Source organism: Neovison vison, chromosome 1, assembly GCF_020171115.1.
Source record: "Neovison vison isolate M4711 chromosome 1, ASM_NN_V1, whole genome shotgun sequence".
NCBI classification, from domain to species: domain Eukaryota; kingdom Metazoa; phylum Chordata; class Mammalia; order Carnivora; family Mustelidae; genus Neogale; species Neogale vison.
The window spans coordinates 180,314,675-180,333,378 of NC_058091.1; the positions used below are offsets into that span (position 1 = coordinate 180,314,675).

General features: G+C 45.3%; 1 protein-coding gene across 1 annotated transcript in view; it reads right to left on the bottom strand.

The window, feature by feature from the left end:
* ZNF608 (zinc finger protein 608) overlaps window positions 1–3,115 on the bottom strand; it is a 169,913-nt gene extending 166,798 nt beyond the window's left edge. The window contains exon 1 of the mRNA XM_044263960.1: window positions 2,889–3,115. The gene's annotated coding sequence lies outside the window, so the exon portion shown is untranslated. The remainder of the gene's footprint in view (window positions 1–2,888) is intronic.
* Between the last annotated feature and the right edge of the window lie 15,589 nt (window positions 3,116–18,704).

Consider the following 18,704-nt stretch of genomic DNA (forward strand, 5'->3'; position numbering starts at 1 on the left):
TTTGTTGCTAAGCTAAGCCTGAACTGGCAACCTCACCAATTTCCCTTTCAGAACTCTCTGTTTTATGTTACTGTGTTCTTAAAAATAGATTAAAATAGGGGGCACCTGGGTGGCTCAGTTGGTTAAGAAACTGCCTTTGGCTCAGGTCATGATCCCGGCATCAAAGGATGGAGTCCTGCATTCGGCTCCCTGCCCAGTGGGGAGTCTGTGTCTCCCTCTGACCCACCCCCTTCTCATGCTCTCTCTCATTTTCTCTCTCTCAAATAGATTAAATCTTAAAAAAATATATATTAAAATGGAAAGCTTCATTGAGGCTTTCAACTGATGATTTTCTGAATTTTTAATTTTTGGTGTGGGGAGAGAACTGTAGAAAAGAGGGGGGGGGACCCAGAGTATAAAAAGGCAGGGGAGCATTTCACATATTTTATTTTATTTTTTTTTAAAGATTTTATTTATTTATTTGGGGGGGGAGAGAGAGTACGAGTGGGGTGAGGGACAGAGGGAGAAGCAGACTCTCTGCTGAGTGGGGAGCCCAGGGTGTGGCATGATTCCAGGACATGACCTGAGCCGAAGGCAGCCGCATAATGAGTGAGCCACCGAGCACGGAGCACCCACATTTCATGTGTTTTAATGGAATTAGAATATAGGCTCTCTGGTAAGTTTGTCCAAGAGACGATCACGCTACGTGGCCAGTGGAGGTGGGCAGTGTGCAAAGCAGCAGAGCTCTGCAAATAAAGCGGCCTTCTCCTCCTACTCTCCATGGGCGTGCGTCTGGAAATGGGGTTTTTATGACCAGTGTGGCCTCACAGCTCTTTCGGGACTCGTCTCTGGCACGCCTCTGCACCAGCTGATTCCTCTTATTCCTTATATTTCCATTCTTGTATTCCTCCCTCTTTTTATTTCTTTTCTTATTTTTTCCTTTTTTTAAAAGAAAATTTATTATTATTATTTTTTTAACGTTCCTGTGCCTTCAGTGTGCGCATGGGTCCTTAGCCCTTGGTGAACTCAACTTGTAACCTCGTCATGACTCTTAAACCACATCAAGAAAAGTCACCAAAGGCTCCTCAAAGGATCAGAAAGAAATGCGGCACCTATAAATACTACGCGCAACTGAGTTTCTAGGACTCCTCTAATCCTAACTTCAGCCTCGAAAAACGGCGGGAGAGGCCCTCTAATTGTTCAGAGCCTTTAAAGAATCCCCAGGGCAGGCTGGAGGTGGGGATTCTGTTTTTGAAAGATTCTCAGGTGACTCCTGGTCACACCGAGGTCCCCACTGAGATCCTCCCACAGGTACTCTGGGAGGAATCAGAAGTCACAATGAAATGCCATACTCCCCGCGACTAATTCCACTGTAGGAAAAAAACTGGCTTTCGTGGGAAGCTGCACGTTGTCTGCATACAGCACACCGTTCCTGTTACCTGATGCCCGCCTCTCCCCGTCTTGGAGCTGTTTCACAACTTCACATGTTTTAGGTAACTGATAGACAGGCAGATGCTTTCCTGTCTGGTAGAGGTTCAATGGATTTCCCTTCACTCCCCTCCAAGGGGGGGGTGGGGGAACCAGTTTTGCCCCTATTTGCATACTCATTTCAATATTCCTGGTCTGTAAGTGTGTGTCTTCAGATTCTCTTCAACGGGTTAAAACATCTGTTGGGTCCCTCTTTGATTAATGAATAGAATCCCATCTTTACCATGTATATGTTTTTTATATTCACCGAGGGTCATGATTGTGCCCTTCTTTGAAAAGGTTTTGAAACCGTTCTCCGGGCACCTGCCTGGCTCAGTCGGTGAAGCGACAGACTCTGAGGCCCAGCTCAGGTCTTGTCTCAGGGTCCTGAGTTCAAGCCCTGCACTGGGCTCCATACTGGCCATAGAACCTACTTGAAAAAATAAAAACAAAAACAAAAGGAGCTCCTTCTCCCCAGCACCCCGGTCCTGTTATCTCATTCCTCGTTCTTTGCTTACTTCTGAGGCTTCTCTCTATTTATAGGAAGGGTGGTCAGGATTACTGAATTCAGCATCTGATGGACACATATTTTTCATGGGCATGATGGGCCACAATATTTAGAGTTGGGATGACGCCGACAATCTGGGACGTACGGCTGCTCAACAAGACTTCCCACAGAACGATACCGCTGGAGAAGGTCTTAGGTTCATCTAGTCCCCTCCGTTACAGGAACTAGGCCCACCGAAGCCCGGAACCACGGAGACATTTTTTCAAGATTGCACAGATTCCAAGTAGTATCAGAATGGAATTTGAACCCCAGTGTGGCTAGTTCCAGACTCCCATGCCTTTTTTACTACAGTAAACCTACTCTTCCTCAAGTGGGAACGAAAACACAACCCTGAAAGTTACTGGAAGAGTTCAGTGAAAGTCAACACCTAAAGGCGCCGTACCACTGTGCCTCACCCATAGGGACCCTCCATGAGTGAAATCCAGTGACAAAGTAAGTGGTGCCTCTTCTGTGTCTTACTGGCCAACTGGTCTCCTTACCTCCTACAGACACTTCTCCTGTCACTTATTTTCCAACAGTGCTTAGGGATATAATAAACACTCAATAAAATGCCATCCAATAGAGGAGACTGTAGGAGAACTAAGAGATAACGTGAAGGTCCCTTATTTGGAACAAAGGCTCCTTTAACTGTCGAACCCGAAGAAGACACCAGGTTGTTTTTCATCATGAGTTGCGCTCCAATCCACCCGTGAACTGTAAATTCTAAAATAATCCAACCAGGTTCTGTAGTGAATAATCTATAATCTCGAGCAACGGTTGCAACTCAATATCCCCGACCTACTTTTTCTAGAACGTCGCTTTACTTTCCTATTCACACAGGGACTGTATTATCATCCACCCTGGCTACCTCTAGGAAATGAAGAGCTGCACTTACTTCGGTGACGGCTTCCTTCCTCAGCAGAACTTCCCACGTGGATCCTCAGTTCCCCGCCGAAGACGACGCGGGGCAACGTGAGCAAAGGCTTTTTCTAAGGCACAGATGCCCCAGAGCTCTTTAGACTGCGGGCTAACAATATTTTTATATACTCTGTTTCCACCCCCAACCCCCCAGCTGTTTCCTTTGCTGCCTGAGCTGTTTGGCCACGTCTGAACTGCGGCTGATGAAGCCTTTTCTGGCAGGTTGCCCGGGGAGCAGCTCTCCTGCAGATTCCGCCTCTCTCCAGGAGTTGCCTGCCTTCAGGATAATGGGCAGCATTGAAAGCTGCAAGGCGTTTGGTCGACAAGGTCAGAGTGCCTTTCATTCCTGCAATAATCAACCAGTGTAGCTCTTCCTCAGACCTGGGGAGAGAGAAGATAGAGGTCAAAAGAGCAATTACATTTCACATTGACTCCAGAAAAGGCTTGGATCACAAGACTGAAAAGAAAAACGGATTCTAGCCTCATTCTTATCCGTTCCCTTTCTGGTCATCTTTGTTATTAACGCTGGCCCGAAACCATAACAAGTTTTAGCTTGATGACGTGAAAAAAGCATTTTCTGCCCGCCGACGAGATCTTTCTTGGGAGACATTTAGCACTGTCAGCATATTGCAAAAGAATGCAAATGAGCGGCAGGATCTATAACCAGAGACAGTAAGCAAAGGCCATTAATTATGTTTTTAAAAAATGTTAACCCTAGCAGACTGTATAACAAGCAATTGTGCTAATTTCAATCTGTAATCAGTCCCTACATTAGCATAACTTTATTTATTTAGCATTAAGGCAACAATTGAGAGAATATAATTTAGTTGGAAATGTCAGTAATTTTCCAGTGCCAGATTGTTGTGACAAAGCTACCTCTGTTTGACCTTCCAGCTGCCAGGACTCATTACTTTAATTGCATTAATTGTACTGACCATCCCGGTGCTTAGTGTAGCGGCTGTTACTCTAACCACTGAGCAGATCAACCTGGCTAGATTCTCAGGGAAATTCAGGGCTGTTTCCTTCTAAATCTCCTTTGATTCTTCTCTGTATCTCGGGAACCCAGATGATCCACAGGTTATGCATGCTGGCACTGAGATTAAGAATTTTGAGGAAAACCCTTGGAAGAAAAAAAAATCTGTGTTTCCTAACGGGTCCTTAATGGCTCATTGCAGACTTGATTATAAAGGAACGCCCTCCAGTTTCCTAATGACTGAGATGTGTTTAAAAAATGCTTGTGGCGGTTTGATAGTAAGCTAACAAGCCTTCGTTTCCCATTTTGGAATGAAGCCTCTTTTTAAAAGTCCGTGGTCTTTGTTTTCACCCTGTTGAGTGAATACATAGTTTCTCCTGGGATTTGATGCGACCCAAGCTGAAATACACAGCTAGGTCCGAGTTCAAGACCTCAGGTCTTCTCAATCTAAAAAAACATTTTTTTCCTGATGAGGAAAGCTCCACAGCACATTAAATAAATAATTTGCTACCAGGATCACTTCTGTTAGTTAAAATGAAGAATTCTTGAAATACCCATTCTTACAGATGAAACTGTGGCATCAGAAAGTCAGAAGGCCTGCGTGTCATCTATTCATAACCCCAACGAAAGCAGGTATCGGCTCCTCATTTCTTCCAGATGATCATCTAATCTCTGGTTAAACATGTCAGGCTATTTTTTTCAGAGAACTCCACTTACTCCGTTCAACAGCTTGGATGGCTGAAACATTATATAATGATACAAATTTATCTGTCTTGTTACAACTTTGAACTAGTGAATTGATTCACTAGGAAAGAATACGCAGGGAATGACTGCTATGTTCCAGGTACTGCTGTGGATCCTTGACAAGCACTGATTCCCTTCACGCTCCCAACAGTGCTTTGCCTTACGTGTTATGATGCTCCTGTCGTTGTTAAACATACGAGGGAATGCAATTCATGGCAGAGCCTGGATTCGAATCCAGGTGTTTGGGTCTGGAGCCCCTGACCCTGGACTCTAGACTGTCTCAGAATTAGATCAAATTCTTTCTGCATAGTGGAAGGGTCCACAGAATGGATAAAGCAGCTCTCCTGCTGTGTCCATGACCGTGACCGTGGCTAGCTGTCTCTGGCTCCTCATGTGACACAGTTTCCATCTGGCAATGATTCTCCTGAAAGTGAGGCACCCAGATCCCAATAAAGACTAAACACTCACAGGTAAGTTTGACTTATCTGCAAGTTCTTAGCCCATATGTCATGTCCTGCGGGATGTTTTCTTGGTCCCTGGTCTACCTTAGGAAGCCTTATGGTAAGCTCTAGTGGGACCGCAAGGCTTTGTTTATTAGCGTGAACTCCCTGCTGTTCAACAATTAAGGAACCCGGATACCCAGTCTTTAATAGGGAAGGGAGACGTGGTGGGATTCAATTTCAACCGTTTTACCTTTCATTAGACAATCCCACACAAAGCGTGAAGAAATTGACAAAACTCTGGATTCTTTTAGGTTCGCGCTGCATATTCCAGATACGTGGTCTCCTCAGGAACAGGTACGGCCTGTTTATCCCTGCCTGTTCTCATTCCTCATTCAGTTTTCCTTGCCCCGGTTCATCTACGGCTCCTTACGGCATGTGGAACCGTTGCGTGGCCCCTGAGGTAATAAACCCTTTGGACCTAGACTTTCCCTTCCTCATTGGCTCCTTCATATCCAGCTATTTTGCTGAACATCACCCGCGACTCTGGCCAACCTGGCTTCCCAGTGGGTCTTACACATACCCCAGCCTTCGGTCTCCACGGCCAGGCTCATGTGGTTGTGCTCTGCCTACATTCTCCACGCCCGTGTCTGCTTTCTGCTTCCATAAAAGATCCGTGAAATCCTTTCCTTTTCGATGCTCACCTCAACAGCACCTCCACATCTTTCTAGAGCCTTTGCAACGGGCTGTTCCATCAATTCTATCTTCCCAGACTTTCTCCCCACCTCTGTTCTCTGCCCTTTGTACCTCCTCTGCATCACCTAGGGCCTGGACCCTTGGAGGAGTAACCCAACATCTGGCTGGCTCACCTCCGTGGTCCTGGGCACACTGCTGCATTCCCCTCTGGAAACTCATTCGGGGCTCGCCGCCCGTGTTTATCCCTGCCTGTTCTCATTCCTCAGGCACATCTGCCAGGCATCTTTACATTTGTAGTCTGCAGTCATCCTTCTGGTGGAGAAGATAGAGCAAAGAAAGAGCTGAATAATTCCATTTGTTCTTTGTCTTATTGACAAACGTCGCAAAAGCAACAATGTGACTAACACTTCCTTGTTCTTCTTGCTCCTTACATATTGGTCAAAGTAATTTTTTTTTTTTTATCATTCTTTTATTTCCCAGACAAATTGAGATTTTTTTTTTAACTTTATTCTTTATGATACCATTCTTCCAGGTGTGTGCGGTTACATTGCTTTTGTTCTTGGCTACAAGTTCTTTGATCTTTCAAGCAGGCTTTCTAAAATTGGAGCTCAAAGGAGAGTTCTCTAAGCAACCATATTGATTTCTTTAGTTTCTCTCCCATATTTGGCTAATTTTTATTATACAGATAGAATTTCATTTTCTATTCTGTCTGGACCTATCTATACCTCTTGAAAACCCTCTGGCCATGAGACCAAACCTATATATATATTTTTAAACTTTTTGAAATCTGTTTTTCCATAGTCTTCAATGCATATCAGATACTGATTGGTATTCCTGTTTTTTGCTCATTTGAATTCCAAAATGATTTCATTACCTCCTGAGTTTTTCAGCATGTTGTTCTTTTTTATTTATTTCTTTTTTATTTTATTTTTTTAAAGATTTTATTTATTTATTTGACATACAGAGATCACAAGTAGGCAGAGAGGCAGGCAGAGAGAGAGGAGGAAGCAGGCTCCCTGCAGAGCGGAAAGCCTGATGTGAGGCTCGATCCCAGGACCCTGGGATCACGACCTGAGCCAAAGGCAGAGGCTTTAACCCACTGAATCACCCAGGCACCCCTCTTTTTTATTTTTTAAAGTAAGTTCCACACCCAGCATAGAGCTCAAAGTGGGGCTTGAACTCATGACCACGAGATCAAGAACTGAGCCCAAGTCAAGTGTTGGATGCTTGACTGACTGAGCCACCCAGGTTCGCCGGCACTTTTTTGTTCTAAACCTGCCCTTTCTTGAAGATCAGCATCAAGTTTAGAGAACTGTGCCTTCCACATCCAAGCTGACAATCTACGTCCTTTTATCCGCTGGGTTGAAGACCTCTGTTCTTAGAGAAGGGAGGGGCTCTAGACTCCCAAGTTGCCTAATATGATGGGGGGTTCCTACCAAGCTTTGGCTCTTGTGCACTGGCACTGACTATGAATGCTAATGGAGCAGGAGTGGTGGCAGCCTTGGGAGAGGTACCCGGCCTTCTTTACTGGAGGGAAGGTTACCAGGTCAACAGCTTGCCAAAGGCATTGACTGCCATTGCCCTTTGCCTGGAAGGGTTCCTATGCAAGTACGGAGTGGAGGGGTAATGTAGAGGCGGTCAGGGAACTACTATGGGAGAAACGGAAAATGAAGAAGCACAGAGGGGTTGGGGGGGGCGGTTAGTAAAATTCACTGAGATGTTCTTGTGTACCAGGCACTGTGGGAGGCAATGCTATGTGCCAATTGCTTATTCCTCTCCAGGCCATGTTAATACATGTGGCAACAGTGCGTTAGCTAAGTTGCTTGACTTCTCTAAGCCAACAGAGCCAGGGAACACAGAAGCCAAGAATTAAACTTAACGTTGACGATGAGAAGTTAATGAAACAACACCAAACCAGGAACTCGTATTTCATTACAATGTGGCCATCTCTGTTATACACACTACAAGAATAATGACCTTACAAGGACGCATACATGCAAGTCAAGGCCTAGTACAACCAACTTCAAGAGACTACCTATTCCATTGCACATTATTAATAATTTTCACCTACGCCACTAGAATTTTATCATATCTTATTTCTGACATGTAGAGCCTTTATTTCAATATTTTCGCCAGGCAGTGTTTTCCATTTGTTTGGTTCTGTTTTGTTTTAGTTTAAAATTCTATCGATGACATTTCTTGGTGAGATGAAGAGAAAATGAAGCAATACCAAAGTGATAGGTCACATAATTTGTGACCCTAAAAGGAACTAGTCTTCTTGGTACATTACTGTCAGCTAAACATATAAATGTTCTTTGAAAAGTCTGCTTCTAGATGTTAATGGAGGTATTGATTTTCACCTCTGTCTTTTTTTTTTTTTTCCTTTATAACATCTATTTACCATGCTACCTCCTCATCTCCATTCCGAGCTCTGCTCTCTTGAGTGTCAGTGTCAGAGCCAAGTGCCAAAGTCAAGGTGACTAAGCAGGTGTCAGGCCAGTTGCGGAGACAGAGAGAAGACTTAACTAATGGCCCTGGTCTTCTAAGTCAATGGACCCTGTCTCTCCTAATTTCATTATCAATTCACCACAGGAACCTGACAGAGTCAGTATGTTAAGTCAAATTCAAAGGCTCAAAAATGAGAAGAGGAAAAAAAAAAAAATCCAATTTCAGAGTCGGGTAAAAACATCATAATTCAGAGAAAATCTTTATTATTGATTTATAGCTGCACACTCTTGTCCAAAGGTTTCCTCTTTAAATTAAGAATGCTAATGATTTCCCATGCTGAAATTAATCCAAACGCGGCACACGTTTTTTAAAAAGGCACTAATTGTTGTACTTCAACCAGGAAGTGCCAGTGCCCTGTCTGCTCCTTTCAGAGACTATGTGATGATGTGCCCCCGCCTTCTTGAGAATCACACGCTTCCTTGGGAGGCTTTCTTGTGTGTGCCAAGAGGTCATAAATTTGAGATGGAATATCCTGTTTGTTGAGGCTCCTGTGCAGGAGACCAATTGCTCTCTGATAAACAGATCTGTTTGGGACCAAAGTTCCTGCCTCAGTAGTCTGGAGACTTCATTGCTCTGGCGGCGGAGGAGACACCGTCCTCGAGTACAAGTAAGGCAGGCAGCCTGGGGGCTGTGCAAGGCACCACGTCGCTTCCAGAGGAAGCCCAAGACAGCCGGGAGAGCTCCACTGACTGAACACAGATTGGAAACCAGGAAAAGGGAAACAGTTATTGGTGGGGAATAGGAGGAAGCGATATTAAGAGGAAACGGACACAGGCAGATAGAGCCACGCGGCTACTGAAAATGTGTATTTGCCCTGTGCAAATATATGTATTTTTGTAAGCCGTGTTAAATTACTTTGAAAAGAATGTGGGGTTAAGTTACTTTATTAGGGAAAAAAACAAAACACAACAGCAGAGGTTCAGGAATTTTCTTAATGTTCCTTAAAAGACAAACGAAAGAGCAGCCTATATTCCTAGTTAATGATCCGCCTGTGTTTGGCAAATCAATTGAATCAAAATATTGACTCGAGTCCTTGGCAGCTACCTCAGAATTAGCTTTTAAGTTACTTTTACAATTTTGATTGGTATGTGCATTGAAGAGAATGATTGCTCGATTGATTGATTCACTTGTGTTTTGTTTTGTTTTTTTTTTGAGACAGAGAGTGAGCACCCATGTGAGTGGGGGTGGGGTGAGGGGCAGAGGAAGCGGGAGAGAGAATCTCAAGCAGACTCCCGGCTGAGCACAGAGCCCAGCATGGGGCTCAGTCTGTGCCCCATGATAGTGAGATCATAACGTAAGCTGAAATCAAGAGTCGGACGCTTAACCGACGGAGTCACCCAGGCACCCCGCATTAAAGAGATTTCAGTGTTAAAACACGGGCTTCCACAGGCTCCTGTTCATGGCCCTATTAAGGCGCCTTTCTGTCTGTATTGTAATTAGTCATTCCTATCTTGTCTTTCCTACCAACTGAATTCCTGGTGGGATCACAATGTCCTCAGTGCCCACAAGCTTCCCTAAAGGACAAGACACACAGTCGACTTTATCAGAGTTACTATTTTTTAAAAAAATATTTTATTTATTTATTTGACAGAGAGCACAAGCAGGCAGAGAGGCAGGCAGAGAGAGAGAGGAGGAAGCAGACTCCCTCCTGAGCAGAGAGCCCGATGTGGGGCTCGATCCCAGGACCCTGAGATCATGACCTGAGTCGAAGGCAGAGGCTTTAACCCACTGAGCCACCCAGGCGCCCCTGGAATTACTATTAAATAATACAGTATAACTAATTTGCAGGATAGTTACAAGGATTAAATAGAGTAACATAAAAATTCAACATATATCTGAATCGCCGTAGAAATTCAACATGTTAATTCTCTGCTCCCTCCTTCGAATGAAAGGAAAAAAAAAATTCTTTCATTTTTAAAGTTGTGTAGAATCCTCAACAACTTTCATTTAATAAAAAATAAGTATTTTGCAGAACCTGATCTGTTCTTTTTTTTTTTTTTTTTTTAAAGATTTTATTTTATTTATTTGAGAGAGAGAGACAGTGAGAGAGAGAATGAGCGAGGAGAAGGTCAGAGAGCGAAGCAGACTCCCCATGGAGCTGGGAGCCTGATGTGGGACTCGATCCCGGGACTCCGGGATCACGCCCTGAGCCAGAGGCAGTCGTCCAACCAACTGCGCCACCCAGGCGTCCCCTGAACCTAATCTGTTCTTAAGAATGATCGTACGTGGGGACACCTGGGTGGTTTAGTCGATTAAGCAACCGCCTTCTGCTCAGGTAATAATCCTAGCGTCCTGGGGTTGAGTCCCGCATCAGGCTTCTTGCTCAGCGGGGAGCTGCTTCTCCCTCTGCCTGTTACTCCCCCTGCTTGTGCTCTCTCTCTCTCTCTGACAAATAAATAAATAAATAAAATCTTTAAAAAAAAAAAAAAAAGAATTGTATCTGGCGTATTTAGACATTCAAGGCCTAGGTGGATGGATAGGAACAGAAAAAAAAAAAATATGAAACAGAAAATTTGGCTTCCTTGTTGTCAGTAATTCATGGGGAAAGTAGCCTTAGGAAAATGGTGGTCTCCTTTCTTCTACCTTCTCTTAGCAGTTCCTGGAACTAATCTGGATCTTTTGTCCTTTGTGGGTGAACATCCAGGCCCTAGGTGCAGACTAGCTTTAAGGGAGCTGTGGGAAATTCAGCACCAATGGTTTCAATGTTTCCCCAGACCCACTCACTCACTCTGCTACATACACGTCACCATAGATGGTATGCCTAGAGATCTGCCAGGCAATTTACATGCAGGTTAAAAAATATCGGCATACAGCACCAGTGAGAAAGTGTGCTTGCTCTTTCCACAAGTGGTCTGGCCCATTCTTGTGAAAATGACCATTTGGAGATACTGAATTTCCTCTGAGGGTGTTTTCCATTGGACCATAACTACCCACAGAAGAGGAACAAAGTATGTCCCTTTCCAAAAACAGTGTCTACTGTTTTAATGACTTCTAAATACATCTTTCTCCACCGAACTTCTGATCTCTTTCAATTGCTAGTGAGAGGACTTTAAAATATCCAGTTAGTGATTCCTGCTTTTTTGGGTTGTTCAAAGAAGAGCAGTGCCTCAGATCAAGTGAGAAGAGACTCTGGAAAGAACACCCACAATGAGATCACCTCCCTCTGGTCTCTGTGTGGCACTGAGACACACGTGTCCGTGGCCAGTGGGAACAGCACGGAGCTGATTCTGCCTACAAGCGATTCCTCTGCTTACTCTTTCAAAAGTAGCTGGACAGGTTTCCATGGAACTTCCCTTTTCTCTGCCTGCCAACAAAGCCCTCTGGTCATCTACATTTTTTTCATTTCAAGAAATGGGCTGTATTTGACATTTTGTGGTCTATGCAGAAACCTGAAAGGAAATGAGTCCAAGAATTTGAGTCAGGCCTGAGCACTGACCGAACAAAGCCATACCCTCCCCTGTGTCTCTGGGGAAGAAAAAAAAAAGAGTTCTAAATGTTTTTGGCCTCTACAGTGTCCAAGGCAAAGCCTGGATATAGATGAAAAAATGAATATAGATGAATAGTTTTCAGCTCTGGATACACGTTATAAACACTGGAGACAGGGTACCTGGCTGGATAAGCCAGTTAAACATCTGCCTTTGGCTCAGGTCATGATCCTGGGGTCCTCAGTCAAGTCCCACATTGGGCTCGCATCAGGCTTTCTGCTCAGCGGGGAGCCTCCTTCTCCTTCTGCCTGCCTCTCCCCCTGCTTGGGCTCTCTTTGTCAAATACATAAATAAAATCTTTTTTTTTTTTTTTTAAAACCCACAAAACAAAACCCTGGAGACATTTAAAAAAAAAAAAAAGGTAAGAGATGTCTAGGAAGAAGAAGAGAATAATGTACAAAAGCCCCCCCCCCCAAAAAAGCTGACACCATGCAAAAAAATTTACAGTGAAATAATGGTCTGTCCCATCCTGACCTTCAGTTTCCCAGGCTCCAATTCCCTCTCATCTAGGATCAGAAAATATGTAGACGTCCAGCCATCATCTCATAGCTATTGAATCTGTATCTTTGGCAGGTGATCTCAAGGGATCTTACTACTCAGTGAGGCTAAGAACCCCTGATCTGGACAAGGGCACCGAAATCCCAGGACCCCAAGACTACATGATGCAGGGACTTAGGGACGGAGCATAGAGGACATAGAAGAATTAGAAATACTTTACTGTATGCACTTGTGAGGAGGGGGGAGCGGTTTGTACTACATGTTTAAGAGACAGTGTAATACAGTTAAAATGAAACAACATAACCATAAAGCAAATGTACTACCTGGTACTTAAGAAAAATGTCAAGATCTGACTTCGCCAGTAATTCCATGTGACATTGTCACCTTCCTCCCCAGCCCCAGCTCCAGTAGGAAAAACTGACCCTCAGAGATTTGTTAATTTTACTTCTCAACTCTTTTGTAGTATAAAAGGCTGGTGGCCTACCCTGGACCCCTCTATACTTTCTTCTTCCAGGTTTAGTCAAGTATCTGAGCTGCCTGACACAGTCCAAATTCTTCAAGGGATGTTGACCACCACCACCCCCCCCCGGTCCTCCACGCCTGAGCACAGGGGAGAGCCCCACCGGAAGAGGGACAAGTCCTTCCCTCTTCAGAAATGAGTATGTGACCCCAATCCAGTTAATATAAAGGGAAGACAGATTTTCTGGGAGGTGTGTCAACTGGGAAAGGCCTGGTTCCCTCTCCCACGAAACGGGACCGTGCGCACAGCTACGGCTGGGCTGTGGCCGCCCTGTGGTTCCCGCGCAGGGAGCCTGGGCGCTGAGCACCCGCCCGCGTCTTGCTCAGAAGACTAAAATAACTGTGCCAATACTGTGCCCTCACTGCATCTGGACTTCCTGAGACAGTAAATCTCAGGAACCAGTAAATCCACTGTTTCCACAATGTTAAGCTGAGTTCTCTTGTCACCTGGATCTGATGTCTTCCCAAGCCATCCAGCTTCTCGAAGGCTGGATCTCTCCCTGGAGCCTCCAAGTTGCTCCCTCCTCTCCAGGCGTGTTCCCTTGGAGGGAGGGGGCATGGGCTTGATATTTTTTTTTGTCTCCTTCAACTCTATGGCCCCCAGACAACGGAGTGACTACTGATTGGCCATTTGTATCATTTCTTCTCTGCTGACTCCTGCCCATCACAAATTAGTGTTGGGGAACATGGAAGAATATATATGTATACACACAGATATATGTATATATAGACACACATACACACCTATGGCTCATTCTTGTTCACAGTAAGGGGATGCTTTACCCAGAGACAAGGGCAGAGGGAGCTTACATTCAGATGCCCCCCCCCAACTTCGGAAATCTAGGGGTGCCTGTAAGAGACATTACCAATGTCCCCTCTACTTTTTACAAGAAAAGGACCATCTGAATCTTAATGTTAAGTGAATAAGAAAAAGAATGTTTGTTTAAAGATTTATTTATTTATTTGTTTGTCAGAGAGAGAGAGAGAATGCTAGACACAAGCAGGGAGAGTGGGAGAGGGAGAAGCAGGCTTCCCACAGAGCAGGGGACCCAATGCAGGGCTCAGTCCCAAGATGCTGGGATCATGACCTGAGGCAAAGGCAGACGCCTGAGCTACCCAGGCACCTCTGTTTGTTTGTTTGTTTGTTTGTTTTTTAAGATTTTATTTATTTTTTTGAGGGAGAGACAGATATCATTAGCAGGGGGTTGGGGCAGAAGGAGAAGCAGGCTCCCGGCTGAGCAGAGAGCCCGATGAGGAACTGAATCCCAGAACCCTGAGATCATGACTTGAGCCGAAGGCAGAGGCTTAACCGACTGAGCCACCCAGGCATTCAAGAAAAAGATTGTTTTATATGGAAGTGAAAGTTCTTTGTTCTTTATCTTGGGGAAGTGATTTTATAGAAACCAGGGAAGAAGGGGAAAGAAGGAAGGAAATTTTTTTTTTTTTAAACTCATCTTATGTCCCAGGGTGCTTTCATATATAACTTCAGTCACCTCTTATGACAGGCCTGTGAGGTAGGGTATTTTTATCTCCAGTTCACATGTGGGTCAAGTGAGGCTTACAGAAGTAATTCTCAGGACCACTTAAAGTGAATGTCAAAGCCACACCAAGGGCTGCAGGACTCCAAAGCCATATATTTCCTGTACATTAAATATTTTTATCCTTTTATCTAACCCCCTGGAGAGGTTCTGGGACTTCTACAATCCCCTCAGATGGTGTCTGTGCTGAGCGAGTAGCCGGCGTCACGCGGCAGCCTTCTGGGGTCCTGATGTTTGGTCACCAGTCTCTGGGTAGTGGGTGCTCTTTGTCAGACCCCCTCAGAAGCCAGCAGGACGTCGGGCTGCTCCTTTCCCAGGTGACTGCGGTAAACTCAAGGTCGCTGAATAAATGGCTGCTAAGGAGGCCAGGCTCCTGTCACAGATTCCCTGACTTGATTCCTCTACAACACTTCTGCGGTCTGGTCTTGTCTGTGGTCACCGCATGGGAAATTATAGCCTGGCTATAGTCACCAACCCGGTCTTGTTGCTCACTGCGGTTTATTGACTTATTCACAAAGAGCTACTACCCTGTGTCTAGGCTGCACATTTTCTGCCATCTCTGAAGTGGTCCGTCCCAGCCCTTGGCGAAAACTGCCGCCGTGCCCGGAGCCGTCACATTCCAAGCGTTCTCTGAACAGGTCAGGCTTCGAGGTTGAGGAATCACCTTGAGCAGAATGGGGCTGCTCCTCTTCCAGGGGGATCCCTGTCGTGACGTGAGAGCAGGGTAAGGAAACGGACGGAGAACAGATGGAGGAACATCGGGACAGGCTGAACGGATACAACTGTTGATATGATTGTTACCAGTTCTGTCCGCAGGGACGTGGCTCTCGTTGAGTGATGTCAGTATCAACTACGAAACTATAGCCATGAAACTATGACAAGACTCAGACACTTTGAGTCATGTTCCCTGCCATCACGTACAGTTGCTACACAGAGACTCAAACCTGGTTGGCACTAGACCCTCCACATGCGTTATCTCATGTCACCTCCACTTCGTTCTCAGGAGGTGGGTGCTGTCCTCTCATAGTTCTTCTGGAGGCCCCAAGTCCAAACTCAAGGTGTCGGCAGGTGTCATGCTCCCTTCAGAGGCTCATAGGGAGGATCCTTCCCTGCTTCTTCCCGCTTCTGGTGGCTCCTGGTGTTCCTTGGCTGGTGATAGCATCTCTCCAGCCTCCCCCTCCATCTGCTTCCATGTGTGTCTGTGTCCCTGGAAGGACACTCACTGCAGTTAGGAACCACCTCCCCCCCCCCATCCAGTACAATCTCATCAGGATCCTCACCCTAATTCCAGCTGCAAAAAACGTATTTCCAAGTAAGACTGTATCCTGAGGTTCTGGATGGACGTGGGTTTCTGAGGGATGCAGCTCAAGCCACCAGAGCAGGTCCAGAAATGGTGTGCTTAAGATCACATGACTCTGGGGGGGTCACATGACTCTGGGGGCTAAAGATCTAACTACAAACTACATTTTTTTTTAAAAGATTTTATTTATTTATTTGACAGACAGAGATCACAAGTAGGCAGAGAAGCAGGCAGAGAGAGAGGGGGGAAGCAGGCTCCCTGCTGAGCAGAGAGCCCCATGCGGGACTCAATCCCAGGACCCTGAGATCATGACCTGAGCCGAAGGCAGCGGCTTACCCTACCGAGCCACCAAGGCACCCCAAACTACATTTTTCTGATAGTAAGTCTTGTTTATAAGAACTTCAGAGACCAGCCTCGGGGGTTCCCAAAGCTCAGTGGCGGACTTTGCACGGGGCCCTTGGGCTTGTAAGAGCAGGTAGAAAGGAAAGCTAGGATAGGACTGGATGACAAGGTGGCTCTGCCTGAGGTCACACACTTAAGAGATGCAGTCATGTAGAAATGCTAAGAGCCATGTGAGCATTTTTGGTGGAACAGCTTGAGCAGAGCCATGTCTGAAAAAGCTCTGGCAGGAAGGGTTAATGCATTAAGAGCATGTCACATGGGACGCCAGAGGGTAGGAAGATGGAATGAATGGCAAAGATGACAATGACGAGATACTGTGATGACAGCTTAATGATGGGACAATGTAAGAGAGAGGCTCCCAGGGGTTTACAGGCTTACGAAATACATATAAGAGCAGGAGATTTTAAGTGGGTTAATGAAAACGACATTCTTGGGCATTTAGAGGGAGCAAAATATCAATAACGATTAGAAAAGTACTTTTTAGGCTGTGCTTCCTTCGTTGAGATACGTCTCTAAGACTGGTCAAAGTTTTGGTCATGCCCTGATCAGTATTACACCCCGATGACACAGACCTTCGTGGAAAATTCCGGCCATTCTGTGGGAAGTTTTCTGTCTTCTTTCCAAGTATTCCCCAAATCTCGGGAAGAAAAGGCATGGTTCAAATCTTAGGAGGTGAAGGGATCAAGGAAAGGTCTAGAGTGGGCGAAAGGGAAGGCATCCCACCAATCTAGCTAATGAAAAGGAACGACCAGAAATCTGATAACATGAAAATCAGATTTACAATGGCGAATTAAGTCTAAAATTCAAAAGCAGTCTTTAGACTTCTTCGGAAACATGTTTGTCTTTGACTTCCTTATAAACTTCCTTCTGCCTGAGAAGTCACAGCACTGACGCTACACACTGGGAAAGCCCTACGTTGGGGGCCCCCCCATTGCTAAGCAAGTTAGTGAAATCTAAGAAAAGGAATGTGCTGTGGTGTCGCCACAATCAGAAAAACAAAACTCCTTGTTGAAGGTTTGCAACCCATCAAATTAGGTTCACCATCTTCCTTAGCTAGATTCCTTAGGTAATCTGGTAACCTACCTAAGAAGTCCCAGATTGTACATGTAAGCCATAAGGATGCTTTCTCCAAAAGCCCTTTAGAGACCTCAGAACCGTCCGTCTTTCGTTAATACGCTTCTTTCGAGAGAGGAGTATAAGGGCGTTGGGCACAAGTTTGCTTGCCTGGCGAAAAGGGAAAATGTGTTCTTTCTCAAGACTGTGTGTCACTGCAGCTATGGAGAGAGTGACTATCGCGGGCAGGTCTCTAAGCAGCAAAGCGAATGAGAATTTATTTTGTCCCTTCTGCATTTTGTATTACAGCCAGCCGTTGGCCGGAGACTTGAGTCTTGAGACATTCTTTGTGTTTTGAGAACGGTGCTGAATTGTTTCCCTTGCAACAGAGTTAACAACTGAAAAATGGAGGTTTTTTTTTTTTTTTTCTTCTCATTTTCAGACATAATGTTGGATGTTTAAAAGAAAGATAAACAAGGTGTCAGGAACACTTACAAAAGAACCCTAGCACAGAGAGGCAAGGAGAAGCAGGGAACAGAACGGATGGATCCTGTAATGCAGACGGTGGCCCCTGCCGGAGTGGCCGGTCCCCGATGCTGAGTTCTGTCCTCTGGGGTGGTTGATGCTGTCCTCCTTCCCAATCGCCCCGACAAGGTAGAAGTGCAGAGGAAGCTCTCCTCCTCTTCTTCTCTGCCCCATGGGGTAAGTCATAAAGTCCTCGGTACCCGCGTCCTGTACTTGCAGAGAGGTTGAGAGTCTGAGTTTGAGAGTGAGTGCTTAGCTTCCCAGATTACCCTGTTCCCTGGGAGGCATTGTCCAAGCCTACCAGAATCGGTATGAATGCCCCGAATCCGCCTGCTCTCCGTATCCACAGATGCTTTCCCACAGACAACGAGCATCTAGGCTGAAATGTCACCACTTAATAATTCAGACCATTCAGACTCTCCCTCCCTTCTGCTGGAAGTTGGTCCTTAGGCATCACTGCTGCTGTACTGACTTCCACGCTCTTGTGACATTATATTCAGACTAGAAGCACTTTCATTTCCCAAGATGTACTAACTGTAGTTTTCATAAACTGGGCCATATGTTGAAATCTGTCCCTATACCTACAGTTAGTTCCATTTATGGATACAAATTGGCAAATGATTTCTTTCAAAGAAATTATGAATGGGGATTCTCTAACATTCCCCTAAATATTTTAACTGTGAAATCCCTATGTCTTTTTTTTTTTTTAAAGATTATTTATTTATTTGACAGAGAGAGATCACAAATAGGCAGAGAGGCAGGCAGAGAGAGAGGAGGAAGCAGGCTCCCCGCCGAGCAGAGAGCCCGACGTGGGGCTCGATCCCAGGACCCTGAGATCATGACCCGAGCCGAAGGCAGCGGCTCATCCCACTGAGCCACCCAGGCGCCCCGTAATCCCTATGTCTTTTATCGTCTGTGCTATAGCACACCACACAGAATTGTATGAGACAATGCCTGTCTCTGACTGTAGATAACCTTCCTTTTTCTTTAAATCACACGACTCACATCTCTAAAATATGGGGAATCTGAGTGAGAGGTGTCTGGATAGCCTTTGTTTTATCCTCTCAATTTTTGTGTGACTCTGAGATTTTATTAACATGAAATGTTAAAAA